The following is a 13099-nucleotide window of genomic DNA, read 5'->3' as shown; positions in this document are numbered from 1 at the left end:
GTGTGAAATGCTCATCAACAAGAGAACTAAGCACTGAGGATTACGGGTATGTGTGCTACGTACTACTGGAAAAAATGCTGTGCAATACGTTACCTCCACGGCCTAGGAGCCAGTCGTTGGCTCACCTCGGAAGTTGCTGCCAGCTGTTGGGAACGAAACGTCGGTAGGAAGAATTTATACTGTTAGACCACGGCCTCTTAGACCAGAAGTTTTAATGAATGATGTGAGTAACTTAGCTTTAGGCTACAGCCACCTGAAAATTTTACTAACTTTAAATGTGATTTACGATTGAAAAGGAAAACAAGTAGATAGTTATACATACTATAGTACATCTGAAAGGTGTGTGTTGAGATCATTTGGATCACGTATGTTTCGTGTCGACTAGGACACAGCGTTTTGCCTTTATTTTCAAATGGTAAGTAGATACAGTCGATATTTATCTCTGCTACAAGGGAAGTACTTGCGTTTTACTTGTGGTCTTTGGATTCGGTAGCTTCCTAAGTGGTCTCGCCATGTAATGCAGTGTGTGCTATTGTGAGTTAATCGGCGCTGAGCAGTTCTGCTAACGAACTGCTTTTACAATGAGTTTGTGCCGGCAGACAGCGCCGAATCAAAAGAGGCGCCCGAAAGCTGAATTCAGATAGTTTATGCTGCCATTTAGTTAAAGAGAATGGATGCATAATATTGGAATCGATATTGAGAGTGGTTACTATCTTGAAGAGAGACAGAGCTACAGTTTTTTAATTGACTACGACAAGCCTATGTTTCCCCTATCTTTTTAAATTGCTTAGTGATACAAGATAAAGTGTCATTGTTTCCTCACGGTTTTGTATGATATATAGAGGTAGTGCGACAGATTAGACTTTCCTACAAACCATGTAGCAGAGTGGCAATTAGACTGAGGTCAATAAATGGCATAAAGTTTTAAACATCACTGCTTAGTTCAGTGACTGTTTATAATTTAAAGTTAAAGCAATTACGGCCCTCAGTCACAAAATTTAAAGCTTTTGAACAGATTTCAACAATTCTATGAGTGCCTTCATCAGAAATTAAATATTCAAATTGGCCTATAACATAAGTACAAATTTATGGGAAATTTTTTTATATAAAAATGTAAGTATTTCAGTTCATAAAAGAAACAGTACTTACATGTCACGTATAAGATAAATATCAAGCAAGAAAGGCTTTAATCACAGAAATTTAAAAATAATATATGGAAGGCGAGCCACTATGGGTTGCTCATACCTATAAAGTCACAGGTAGTGACATAGTGAGGTCCCTCCCTCTCCCCCCTTCCCTTCTTTCTCTTTTTGCCCTGCCGCCTACCTTCATTCTCTTTTCCATCCCCCCCCCCCCCCCGCCCTATGGGCTTTATGGCTCCTTTTCTTCCCTCCTCCACCCCCCCTTCCATCGTCCCCCCATCCAGTGCCGTGTGCAGTGCTTCGTTTCATCACCACCAACAGTGACACAAGTATCACTCATTTGTGTTCCCACTGTGGTGCTTCTTTGTTTTTGCTTCGACCTACAGAGATCATTCTCTGCATGTGTGTGTGGCTCTCATACGCCTTTTTAACCTACCTTTTACACTCATCTCTTTTTGTTATCGTTTACTCACCAATTTTTACAATTCTCTGTTGTGTATTCTTTCTCATATCCTTATCTTTTTTGTACCTCTCTTGGCTGAAGAGCAGTGTATTGTGCCACTGCCAGTCCACCCCTTCATGGGTTGTGAAATAACAATTACGAAAAAAACATAAACAGATTGAGGCTTCTTAAGATTTAAAATATAGACAACTGATGAAATAATAACAAAGAAAAAAACAAAAACAGACTGAGATGCCCACGTTAGCAAGTGCGGGCAGATGAATATTTCACAAAGGGTGCCATCTAGTAGCTGTAAATATAAATAGGCTTCTTAACATTTAAAATATAGACAGCTGAATATTAACATGAACAGTATTTACTACATGAACTAACAGGCAATGTTTTATTTGACAACAGCAGACATGGTTAAAAAAATGGTTCAAATGGCTCTGAGCACTATGGGACTTAACATCTGTGGTCATCAGTCTCCTAGAACTTAGAACTACTTAAACCTAACTAACCTAAGGACATCACACACATCCATGCCCAAGGCAGGATTCGAACCTGTGACCGTAGAGGTCACGGGGTTCCAGACTGAAGGGCCTAGAACTGCACGGCCACACTGCCCGGCTGCAGATATGGTAGCTTTTTGTTTATGTAAAAGCTTAGAAACACAGTTTGAAGACTGAAAACTGATTAACAGTACAAAAAGAAGCAATATTTACCATCACATATAAAATAAATGCTAAGCGGAAAAGCTTTAGTCACAATTTTTAAAGTAGGTGAACATTGCACTGAGAGTGCCGTCTAGTTGCCCCAAGTACCACCTGGCTACTTAACATTCAAATAAAGACAGACGAATATTATGATGAACATTATTCAGTACATGACGTAAAAGGCAATATTTTGTTTGACAGCAGTAGAGAAAGTAACATTTTGTCTACACCAGAGCTAAGAAGCACAGTTTAAAGGGTGAAAACACCATTGTAGAATATACAAAAAGGGCTGAATGACACAGCCTGTAGGAAACGATACAACATGAAATACAGCCAATACAAGCCATTTAATAAACGAAAATTATGAGTAGACTTAGAAGGAAAAAGCATTTCGGTAACTGCACGAGGAAACCCGAAATCAAATATAAAGTAACGGCTCATACCGTTGAAGAAGTTGCACAACTACAGCTGCTCATTGAGAATGAGGCTATCATTTCGAGAAAGATATTTAAAAATTTCTAATTCTTCGAGAATATGTAATCTACGTCCATTCTTCTCGGTGTGCAAAATGTTGATATCGTAAATGGCTTTAGGTGCGCGACCTGTAATCAGGTGGTCGGCAAAAGACGAATTTTGGGTGCTAGTGTCATTTTTTCTTAAAAGATGTTCTTTATATCTGGTTGCAAAGGCACGTCCTGTTTGTCCTATATAGTAAGAAGAGCACATGTTGCAGGCTGCAAACTGTATTTCTAAGCTTTAACATGAAACAGAAAGTTTTAATGTCTGCTGTTGTCAAATAAAACATTACCTGTTAGTCCATGTACTAACTACTGTTTATCTTAATATTCAGCTGTTTATATTTTAAATGTTAAGTAGCCAACTAATATTTAAGGCTACTGGATGGCACTGTTGTTGTAATGTTCACCTGCCCGCACTTGCTAACATGGGCACCTCAGCCTGTTGCTACCTGTGGCTTTATAGGTATGAGCAGCCCATAATGGCTCGCCTTCCATGTATTCTTTTTAAATTTTTGCGACTAAATCCTTTCTCGCTTGATATTTATCTTATACGTGACATTTAAGTACTGTTTCTTTCTTGTAGCGTTGATCAGTACTTATACTCTTATACAGGGTGCTACAAAAAGGTACGGCCAAACTTTCAGGAAACATTCCTCACACACAAATAAAGAAACGATGTTATGCGGACATGTGTCCGGAAACGCTTAATTTCCATGTTAGAGCTCATCATTTTAGTTTCGTCAGTATGTACTGTACTTCCTCGATTCACCGCCAGTTGGCCCGATTGACGAGAATCCGCACGCAATTGTGCAATCACGTCATTAACGCAGATTTTCTGTGAACGTTTGGGCAGGCATTGTTGGTGATGCCTTGATTGAGCCCCATGTTCTTCCACCTACGCTCAATGGAGCACGTTATCATGATTTCATACGGGATACTCTACCTGTGCTGCTAGAACATGTGCCTTTACAAGTACGACACAACATATGGTTAATGCACGATGGAGCTCCTGCACATTTCAGTCGAAGTGTTCGTACGCTTCTCAACAATAGATTCGGTGGCCGATGGATTGGTAGAGGCGGACCAATTCCATGGCCTCCACGCTCTCCTGACCTCAACCCTCTTGACTTTCATTTATGGGGGCATTTGAAAGCACTTGTCTACGCAACCCCGGTACCAAATGTAGAGACTTCGTGCTCGTATTGTGGACGGCTGTGATACAATACGCCATTCTCCAGGGCTGCATCAGCGGTTCATGGATTCCATGCGAAGGAGGGTGGATGCATGTATCCTCGATAACGGAGGACATTTTGAACATTTCCTGTAACAAAGTTTTTGAAGTCACGCTGGTGCGTTCTGTTGCTGTGTGTTTCCATTCCATTAATGTGACTTGAAGAGAAGTAATAAAATGAGCTCTAACATGGAAAGTAAGCGTTTCCGGACACATGTCCACATTACATATTTTCTTTCTTTGTGTGTGAGGAATGTTTCCTGAAAGTTTGGCCGTACCTTTTTTTAACACCCTGTATAAAAAATTTTCCCATAAATTTGTAGTTATGTTATAGGCCAATTTGAATATTTAATTTCTCTTGAAGGCACTCTTAGAAGTGTTGAAAGCTGGTCAAAAGACTTAAAATTTCTGACCGAGGGCTGTAATTGCCTTAACTTCAATATACGTCTTTTTGATTACTTTCGCGTCCCATGTTAAACCCACGACAGGGAAAGAGTGAGTCGTTTTATTACTCAGCAAACAGTTTGGTAATATTTCTGTGTATTTTTTAGTATTGTAGATCCAGGAATTGAACAGAATGTGACTGTATTAAGTACAGCATATGGTTCGAAGTGTATTAATCTATTAATTATTCCCAGTCAGACTAATGTTCCCATCTCATGTTTTTCTGAGGTAATAACAAATAATCGTTTTGTGACTAACGCTAGTCCTGATTTTACAGTATTTCTGTCTTAGTAAGATATCTAGGAGTCACCGTTGTATAAGGACGAAACTGCGTCTGCTAAGCTCTTATGTTAATCTTTTCAGTCGGTGTGGCATTTGTCAGTTCCTGTTTGAGTAAACGTCTCTACAATGTAGTTTCTTTATTTCATATATAAAGATAGGAACTGGCCGTTAGGGGCCTACCACGGTTGTTTATTGGCCGAGCCGCAACAGAATATCTTCAGAATAATGACAGAAAATACCGGTGCACAACTTATGACGTTGAAGCAGCTCGTTGCGTTTTGTTTTGCTTGTTAGTACTCTGATTGCTACGGCTTTATTCATCGATTGTCATTTTTATGTTTAGTTCACTGTTGCTATTTGAGTTTAGATACTGCCATTTTGTCATTTTGAGACAGTGAACGGCGCTGTGGACTAGAAAGTGGAGTGCCAAGTGAAGAAATCGGAACATTTCCAACATATTCTTCTGTTTGAGTTCAGTAGCTACAACCATAAACATTTGTGCCTTGTTTGGGGATAATACCATTGGACAGAAAACGGCAAGTAACTGGTGTTCTCGTTTTAAGAAGTATCATTTGGACACTCGGGACTCCTCCACGTACGAGGTGACCGTCGGGATTTGGTGAAGACCGTTTAAACGCATTAATCCACAATTATCCATGTCAGTGAACTCGAGAACTGGCAAATGTGGTGAACTGTGATCATTCCACCACCTTGCGACACTTGAATGTAATGATGAAAGTTCAAAAATCGGGCAAATGGGTACCGCAAGCATGATCTAGGCCGTACTCACAAAAATCAGCAATGGTCACATGTCCATCTCTGCTGGCTCATCATCAGTTGGCTAGTGAACAACACTGACCGTTCCTACCCTCGTGACGAGAACTGGTACCCTTATTATGACGTAAGGAAAAGAAAGGAAAGCTCAACCCAAACATAGCAGAAACTCCCGTAACATGACCTACGCATGTGATGCATCTGGTGGAGCAACGACGGTGTGGTGCCCTACGAATGGCTTTCCCGAGGTATAACCGTCACTGCTGACATTGAAACTTCCTGGCAGATTAAAACTGTGTGCCGGACCGAGACTCGAACTCTGGACCTTTGCCTTTCACGGGAAAGTGCTCTACCGACTGAGCTACCCAAGCACGACTCACGCCGCGTCCTCACAGCTTTACTTCTGCCAGTACCTCGTTTCCTACCTACCAAACTTTACAGAAGCTCTCCTGCGAACCTTGCAGAACTCGCACTCCTGCAGCGGAGTGTGCGCTGATATGAAACTTCCTGGCAGGAGAGCTTCTGTAAAGTTTGGAAGGTAGGCCCACGAGGTACTGGCAGAAGTACAGCTGTGAGGACGGGGCGTAAGTCGTGCCTGGGTAGCTCAGTCGGTAGAGCACTTGCCTTCGAAAGGCAAAGGTCCCGAGTTCGAGTCTCGGTCCGGCACACAGTTTTAATCTGCCAGGAAGTTTCATATCAGCGCACACTCCGCTGCAGAGTGAAAATCTCATTCTGGACTGCTGGCATTTATTGTCGAAAAGTGAGACTTCTTGCAGACGTAATCCAAGAACAACGACCAGCAAGACTGCGTCACGTGATCCTACCCCACAACAACGTCCGACCACATTCTGATACACTGACAAAAACGCTACACGGGAGTTGGGTTGTGAAGTCGTTCCGCACCCACCTGATTTTCTGCCCTTCGATTTTCACCTTTTCCGCTCTCTGTAACACAGCCTTGAAAGAAATTTCCGTATGAAACTGCGCTCCGAATATGGCTCGACGAGTTCTTCGCTCCAAAACGACGTGATTTCTAAGGTCGCCGAATTATTTTGTAAATAGTGAAGGAGAATATATTTTGATGAATAAAGTCTCTGTAATGTGTAACTGTTGTGTTTATTAAACTTATGGAAAACCCTAAGAAATTATGCACCAACGTGCCTGGGTATAGTCAGATGCATGTCGATAACATTACTAGCCCTTAACTACTATAGTCATTCACAGGAACATAATTACTATGGAGAAATCTCACAGACCGCATTTTTCTATTTTATATATCAAACCAGAATTTATATATAGTTTCTTGACTTGCAGTGATGCATTACACTTCTTAGAGGTGGCCTTTGTAGAAATTTGATTTTCTTTAAACACTACTATATTTTAAACACTCCGACAATTAAAACAAAGTGATATCTGGAGTATATTTTTATTTTATGAGTTACGAAAATAACAAATATGGCTCTGAGCACTATCGGACTTAACATCGGTGGTCATCAGTCCCCTAGAACTTAGAACTACTTAAACCTAACTAACCTAAGGACATCACACACACCCATGTCCAAGGCAGGATTCGAACCTGCGACCGTAGCAGTCGCGCGGTTCCGGACTCCGCGCCTAGAACCGCTAGACCACCGCGGCCGGCGTATAACAAATAATTAGCTCTCTACTCACACACAGATTTTCATCAGAGGGATTATATTACAAACTGGCAATATAATTAGGTGGAAAAATCCAACATGACTTACGATAAATTGCGTGTGAAGTCAGCTTTCAGTTTATAACTCACTTTGCGATGTAGAGCGAATATTTCAGTACATAAGTCTATGAATGTAGAAACTTTGCCACATTTTACTTCTAAAATTACAAGTAAAAAAACTAAGTACTTGTACTCATGTGCCACTGAATCATACTTTAGTCAATTTCCACTTGTAGACACTTCACGCAGACCTTTCTGGAACACTCCAAACAAATCAGAACACCACGTTGTTGACATGGATATCTTGTTTTCCTCTTCAGACAAGGAGGGCAAAAGGTGCACGTTTCTCGATTTTCGAATTCTTCTTTCGGTGTCTGGGGCTCATCTTGCAAGTGAAGACATCTGTCTCACATAACACACGTTGCACAGAAGGCCCAGCTTTCCCCGCCATGGAAAAACAGTAACATGCAATAAAAACGCCGCACGCAGACACTATGGTACGTCTGTGAGACCTCTCAAGGCTAATAATTACGAAACAAAGACCAGCAACAATGCAAGAATGCTGGCACGTTTAGCTTGAAAGCCAATAGGAAGTTACACGGAAGAGTCCATTTAGCTTTGCAGGGGTGTGAGAAATATCTCGACACAAAAATTAGTAGCGGTCTGAGAGACGCTTGATAGTAGTTAAGAGCTAGGCGGGCACACTTGGCTATTAACATGCGCCGTATGTATCTACCTGACAGTTCTGATGCACGGCTCTCAGAATCTCACGTGAGAGAGGTGCGAGATGGGCTTTCGCATGAGCGATGGACGCGACAGAGCAGAATTAGGCATCCGGCACTTGTCGCGCTGGTGAGCCACCTGTTAAGCGCGCGTTAGACTGCACTAACAGCAGTTCCACGTTCCAACGCGAGTCGTAAATACAGTAACGCAGCCAATCACGTTAACAATACACTCGCCCAGCCCTTAGACCGTCCTGCTACCCGGCGTTATTGTCCATTCCTCACGCGTGCGGCATGCGTGTGTGTGGTGTTTATTCGCATTTGGGCATATGCGTAACGCGGGGGCAGTAGCGAGCGCACGAACACATGGCACTAATTTACCGAAAGAGAGGAAATATGGAGTCGCCAGTGGCATGCGTGATAAATGCGTCCGCTGCCGGAGTGAGTGGCCAAAGAGAATTTTTAGCCACGCGGGATTGTGTGCAGGTGTGGTCCGGTGTAGGAAAGGTTACGGAGTGACTGATGCCGTGTTTACAACAGCGGGCAGCTCATTCTGCGCAGTGGAATAATTTACGCACTGTGTGGGGTTCTTCCAGAATGAATGCCAGGCGTACAGTGAAGGCGAAATGTTGGCCGCATTCCCTTTTCGCGTGCAGTGGAGCTGTCTCGCTACGACCTAAACTATTTGTACATATACACTATGTAGTACCTACTCTTCCAAATACGTCCAAACGAACAGACATCACACACACGCACTCATATATATATATATATATATATATATATATATATATATATATATATATAATCATCTCCTGAAAGCAGTTGCACACGAGACTCGGATAAGCTCGAACTTTTACAGGAATTTGCGAAATGCCGCGAGTAATGAGAATAATGGGCACGGGACAGTAGGTTAGTAACGTGTGGGTTCAAATGGTTCAAATGGCTCTGAGCACTATGGGACTTAACGTCTGAGGTCATCAGTCCCCTAAAACGTAGAACTACTTAATCCTAACTAACCTAAGGACATCACACACACCCATGCCCGAGGCAGGATTCGAACCTGCGACCTTACCGATCACGCGCTTCCAGGCTGCAGCGCCTAGAACCGCTCGGCCACGCTGGCCGGCCGTAATGTGTGGGTAAGATGAGAATTTCTGCCTGACAGGAGGTGTGCTAGGGCAGTCCGTCGATTTGTGGTGACCGTTGGGTCCGTACGGCGCAGTCTTCAGCATATCCGCCTAGTAAAAAAGGAGACCGGGTTCAAATCCCAGTTGGGCACCAATTTTCAACTTTCCTATTTATCTAAATCAGTGACCACTGGCAGGTGATGTCTGTAATTTCTTCGGGTCTTAAACTATTTGTGTTGGATATGTCGCTCAGGTAATTAACGAGAGTTCAGTTTCACTCTTTGTTCTGCAGTGCCGCACACCGCCGTTCAGGTAAAAAAGGCATGTTACCGAGTATCGTACCAAGTTTCTGAGTGTATTCAGGATTTCCTAGCATATGTAACTCAACATGTTATTTTAGACCAGACGAAATCGATAGGTGCACTCGTAGAAGGAATTTTAGGAGTGCCCAAGGGGAGTGTTTTGGGAGAAGTCCACGCAAATGATCTAGCAGATAAAGACGTTATATCTGCTAAGCTGTTCGCGGACGATGTTGTCACCTATAGTAACCATGGTTTAATAATGAATTTCAGAAAATGCTGAAAGCTGAGAGAGCAAAGATTTTTTCACTCTCGGTCTATGGAAATGATCTAGAGGACAAAGAAGGTATCTCTGCGATGCTCTCCGGAGACGATGTTGTTATCGTGATTCAATAATCGATTTCAGAAAATGCTGAGGGTTGAGAAAACAGAGATTTTTGCACTTTAGGTTCAAAAGTGCTCATATGTTGACAGCCAGAATTAATAGATATTCGTGTGTCTGTAAGAAGATCAATCCACGAAGCATACAACTTTGACCGTCATTGTTGTTGTTGTTGTTGTGGTCTTCAGTCCTGAGACTGGTTTGATGCAGCTCTCCATGCTACTCTATCCTGTGCAAGCTTCTTCATCTCCCAGTACTTACTGTACCCTACATCCTTCTGAATCTGTTTAGTGTATTCATCTCTTGGTCACCCTCTACGATTTTTACCCTCCACGCTGCCCTCCAATGCTGTATTTGTGATCCCTTGATGCCTCAGAACATGTCCTACCAACCGGTCCCTTCTTCTTGTCAAGTTGTGCCACAAATTTCTCTTCTCTCCAATTCTATTCAGTACCTCCTCATTAGTTATGTGATCTACCCATCTAGTCTTCAGCATTCTTCTGTAGCACCACACTTCGAAAGCTTCTATTCTCTTCTTGTCCAAACTATTTATCGTCCATGTTTCACTTCCATACGTGGCTACACTCCATACAAATACTTTCAGAAACGACTTTCTGACATTTAAATCTATACTCGATGTTAACAAATTTCTCTTCTTCAGAAACGCTTCCCTTGCCATTGCCAGTCTACATTTTATATCTTCTCTACTTCGACCATCATCAGTTATTTTGCTCCCCAAATAGCAAAACTCCTTTGCTACTTTAAGTGTATCATTTCCTAATCTAATTCCCTCAGCACCACCCGACTTAATTTGACCACATTCCAATATCCTCGTTTTGCTTTTGTTGATGTTCATCTTATATCCTCCTTTCAAGACAGTAATAGAAATACAATTTGTATATATATATTATATAGATTGATGTGTATGGCTACTGTCAGTTTGTGTGTTTCTGATTCGAGAATGAAAATGAAGTGTTAAAAAGACCATGAAGGCAAAAATTAGAGTGATTCGTGCTCACACAGAGCGTTATGAGCAGTTGCTCCCGTACAATATTCACTAGTGGAACAGGAAAGTCAGAAAGTGACAGTGGCGGACAAAGCGCCCTCGCCCACAAACCGTCAGGTGGCTTGCGGAGTGCAGACCTCGTCGTTTGCGGGACGTTGGATCCCTTTCCCCTTCACCATGAGGACGCCATACCTTTGCGAGAATCTATTCAATCACCCGTCGATCATTTTAGGGTGGCAACAGAAGACAACAAAATGTATGCTGAAGTCTTGAATTTTATCATCAAGAAATCATTAACGCAGGAGGATCGTTCGGTTGTCGCACCAATTCTCTCACTGTTGACATATAAATAGGCATCAGTGGCGTAGAGAAGTAACTGAAAGAGTTGAAAATACGAGTAAATAAGTCACCAGGTTGAGATGGGACCCCAATTTGCATTTATCGCGATTCCCTCGCCTAGCGGAAAGGCCCAGGCGAGTAGAGAACGTCGCAGGAGACTCCTGTATATGAGGAAGGTAAAAGAACAGACACGAGTAGTTCCAAATCAATACCCTTAACGTCGGTTTGCTGCATAATTCCTGAACACATTTTTGAGGCTGAAGTAAATAAATTTCCTTGAGACGGAAAACTTGTCCACAAACGCTTCAAAGATGGTTTAAATGGCTCTGAGCACTATGAGACTTAACATCTGAGGTCATCAGTCCCCTAGAACTTAGAACTACTTAAACCTAACTAACCTAAGACACCATGCCCGAGGCAGGACTAGAGCCTGCGACCGTAGCAGTTGCGCGGTTCCAGACTGAAGCGCCTAGAACAGCTCGACCACCGCGGCCGGCTGTCCACAAATCAACAACGGTTTTAGAAAACATGGCTCATCCAAAAGTCAGTTTGCTCTTTTCTCGCATGGTATTCTACAAACTATGGAAGAAGGGTAATAGGCACATTCCGTATTACTAGATTGCCGGAGACGGAGCCCTGGTGCAGACTGTTGACGAAGGCCCGAGCATATTGATTAGATTCCTAGATATGTGAGGGGCTGCAAGACTGTCTAAGTGGCAGAAAACAGTACATTGTCCTCGACAGGCGAGTTTCATCAGAGACAAGGTTATCGTCAGAAGTGCCCCAAAAAAGTGTGACACGTCCGTTCTTACTCTCTACATACATAAATCTCTGACGAACAAGGTGAACGGCTGCCTCCTGATGACGCTTGGGTGTAGGGAAAAGTGTCCTCGTTGAGTGACTGTAGGAGGATGCACGATAACTTAGCCAAAATTTCTAGTTAGTGTGATGGATGACACCTGGCTTCAAATGTAGATAAATACAGATATGAGGATGAGTCGGAAAAACAGTCCTGTAACGTCCGAATAAAGTACTAGTAGTGTGCTGCTCGGCACAGTCACATCGGTTAAATATCTAGGTGTAACTTTGGAAAGTGATATGAAATGGGAGGTAGCACTGAAGGCGAATGCTCGACTTTGTTTTATTGGGAGAACTGTTGGAAAGTGTAGGTCATCTGTAAAGCAGACGGCGTGCAGAACGTTAGTGTGACCCGGTCTTGAGTACTGTTCGAGTGTTTGGCGTCCCCACAAGGTCGGGTGAAAGGACGAAATCGAAGAAATTCAGGGGCATGTTGCTAGATCTTTTCGATCGGCACACAGGTATTACGGAAACGTTTTGTGAACTCAAATGGGAATCCCGGGAGGAAAGATGACGCTGTTTCCGTGAGACACTGTTGCGGAAATTTAGAGAATCAGCATTTCAGACTTACTACAGAAGTTTTGTACAGCTCCCAACGCAAATTTCGCTTAAGGATCAATAAGATAAGACACGAGAAATTAGGGCTCATACGGAGGCATATAGATTGTCGCTTTTCCATCGCTCTATTTGCAAGTGTAACAGGGAAGCGAACGACTGGTAATGATAGAGTGTACCCTCCACCAAGCACCGTACAGTGGCCTGCGAAATATGTATGTTCCTGTAGAAGTAGTAAGACTGCACAGCTAGAACACTGTAGCAAAATGCACGAAGACAACAAAAAGTCAATAATTGGTGCAAGGACTAGCTGTTGATACTGAATGGAACTAAACATTATTTATTGCGCATAAATATGCGAAGAGATCCATTACTCTTCGATTATACTATTGGTGATACACCACTTGAAACAGAAATAAAATACCAGCAAGCACATTCCAGGATCACATTCATTGCAAGAATCTTAAGAAATGTAGCTCAACCGCGAAAGGAATGGCTTGCAAAAACAGTTGTTCCACCCGTTCTTCAGACTGCTTAACATTATGGTATTCTTACAAATCTGA

General features: G+C 42.5%; 1 non-coding gene across 1 annotated transcript; it reads left to right on the top strand.

Annotated features, from left to right (window-relative positions):
• The first annotated feature begins 6142 nt into the window (after window positions 1-6142).
• Trnas-cga (transfer RNA serine (anticodon CGA)) lies at window positions 6143-6217 on the top strand. The gene has a single exon. It is a non-coding gene; the product is annotated as a tRNA-Ser (tRNA).
• The last annotated feature ends 6882 nt before the right edge of the window (window positions 6218-13099 follow it).

Source organism: Schistocerca gregaria, chromosome 1, assembly GCF_023897955.1.
Source record: "Schistocerca gregaria isolate iqSchGreg1 chromosome 1, iqSchGreg1.2, whole genome shotgun sequence".
NCBI lineage: Eukaryota > Metazoa > Arthropoda > Insecta > Orthoptera > Acrididae > Schistocerca > Schistocerca gregaria.
Note: the sequence above shows the minus strand (reverse complement) of the source record. Positions and strands in the feature narration are given on the sequence as shown.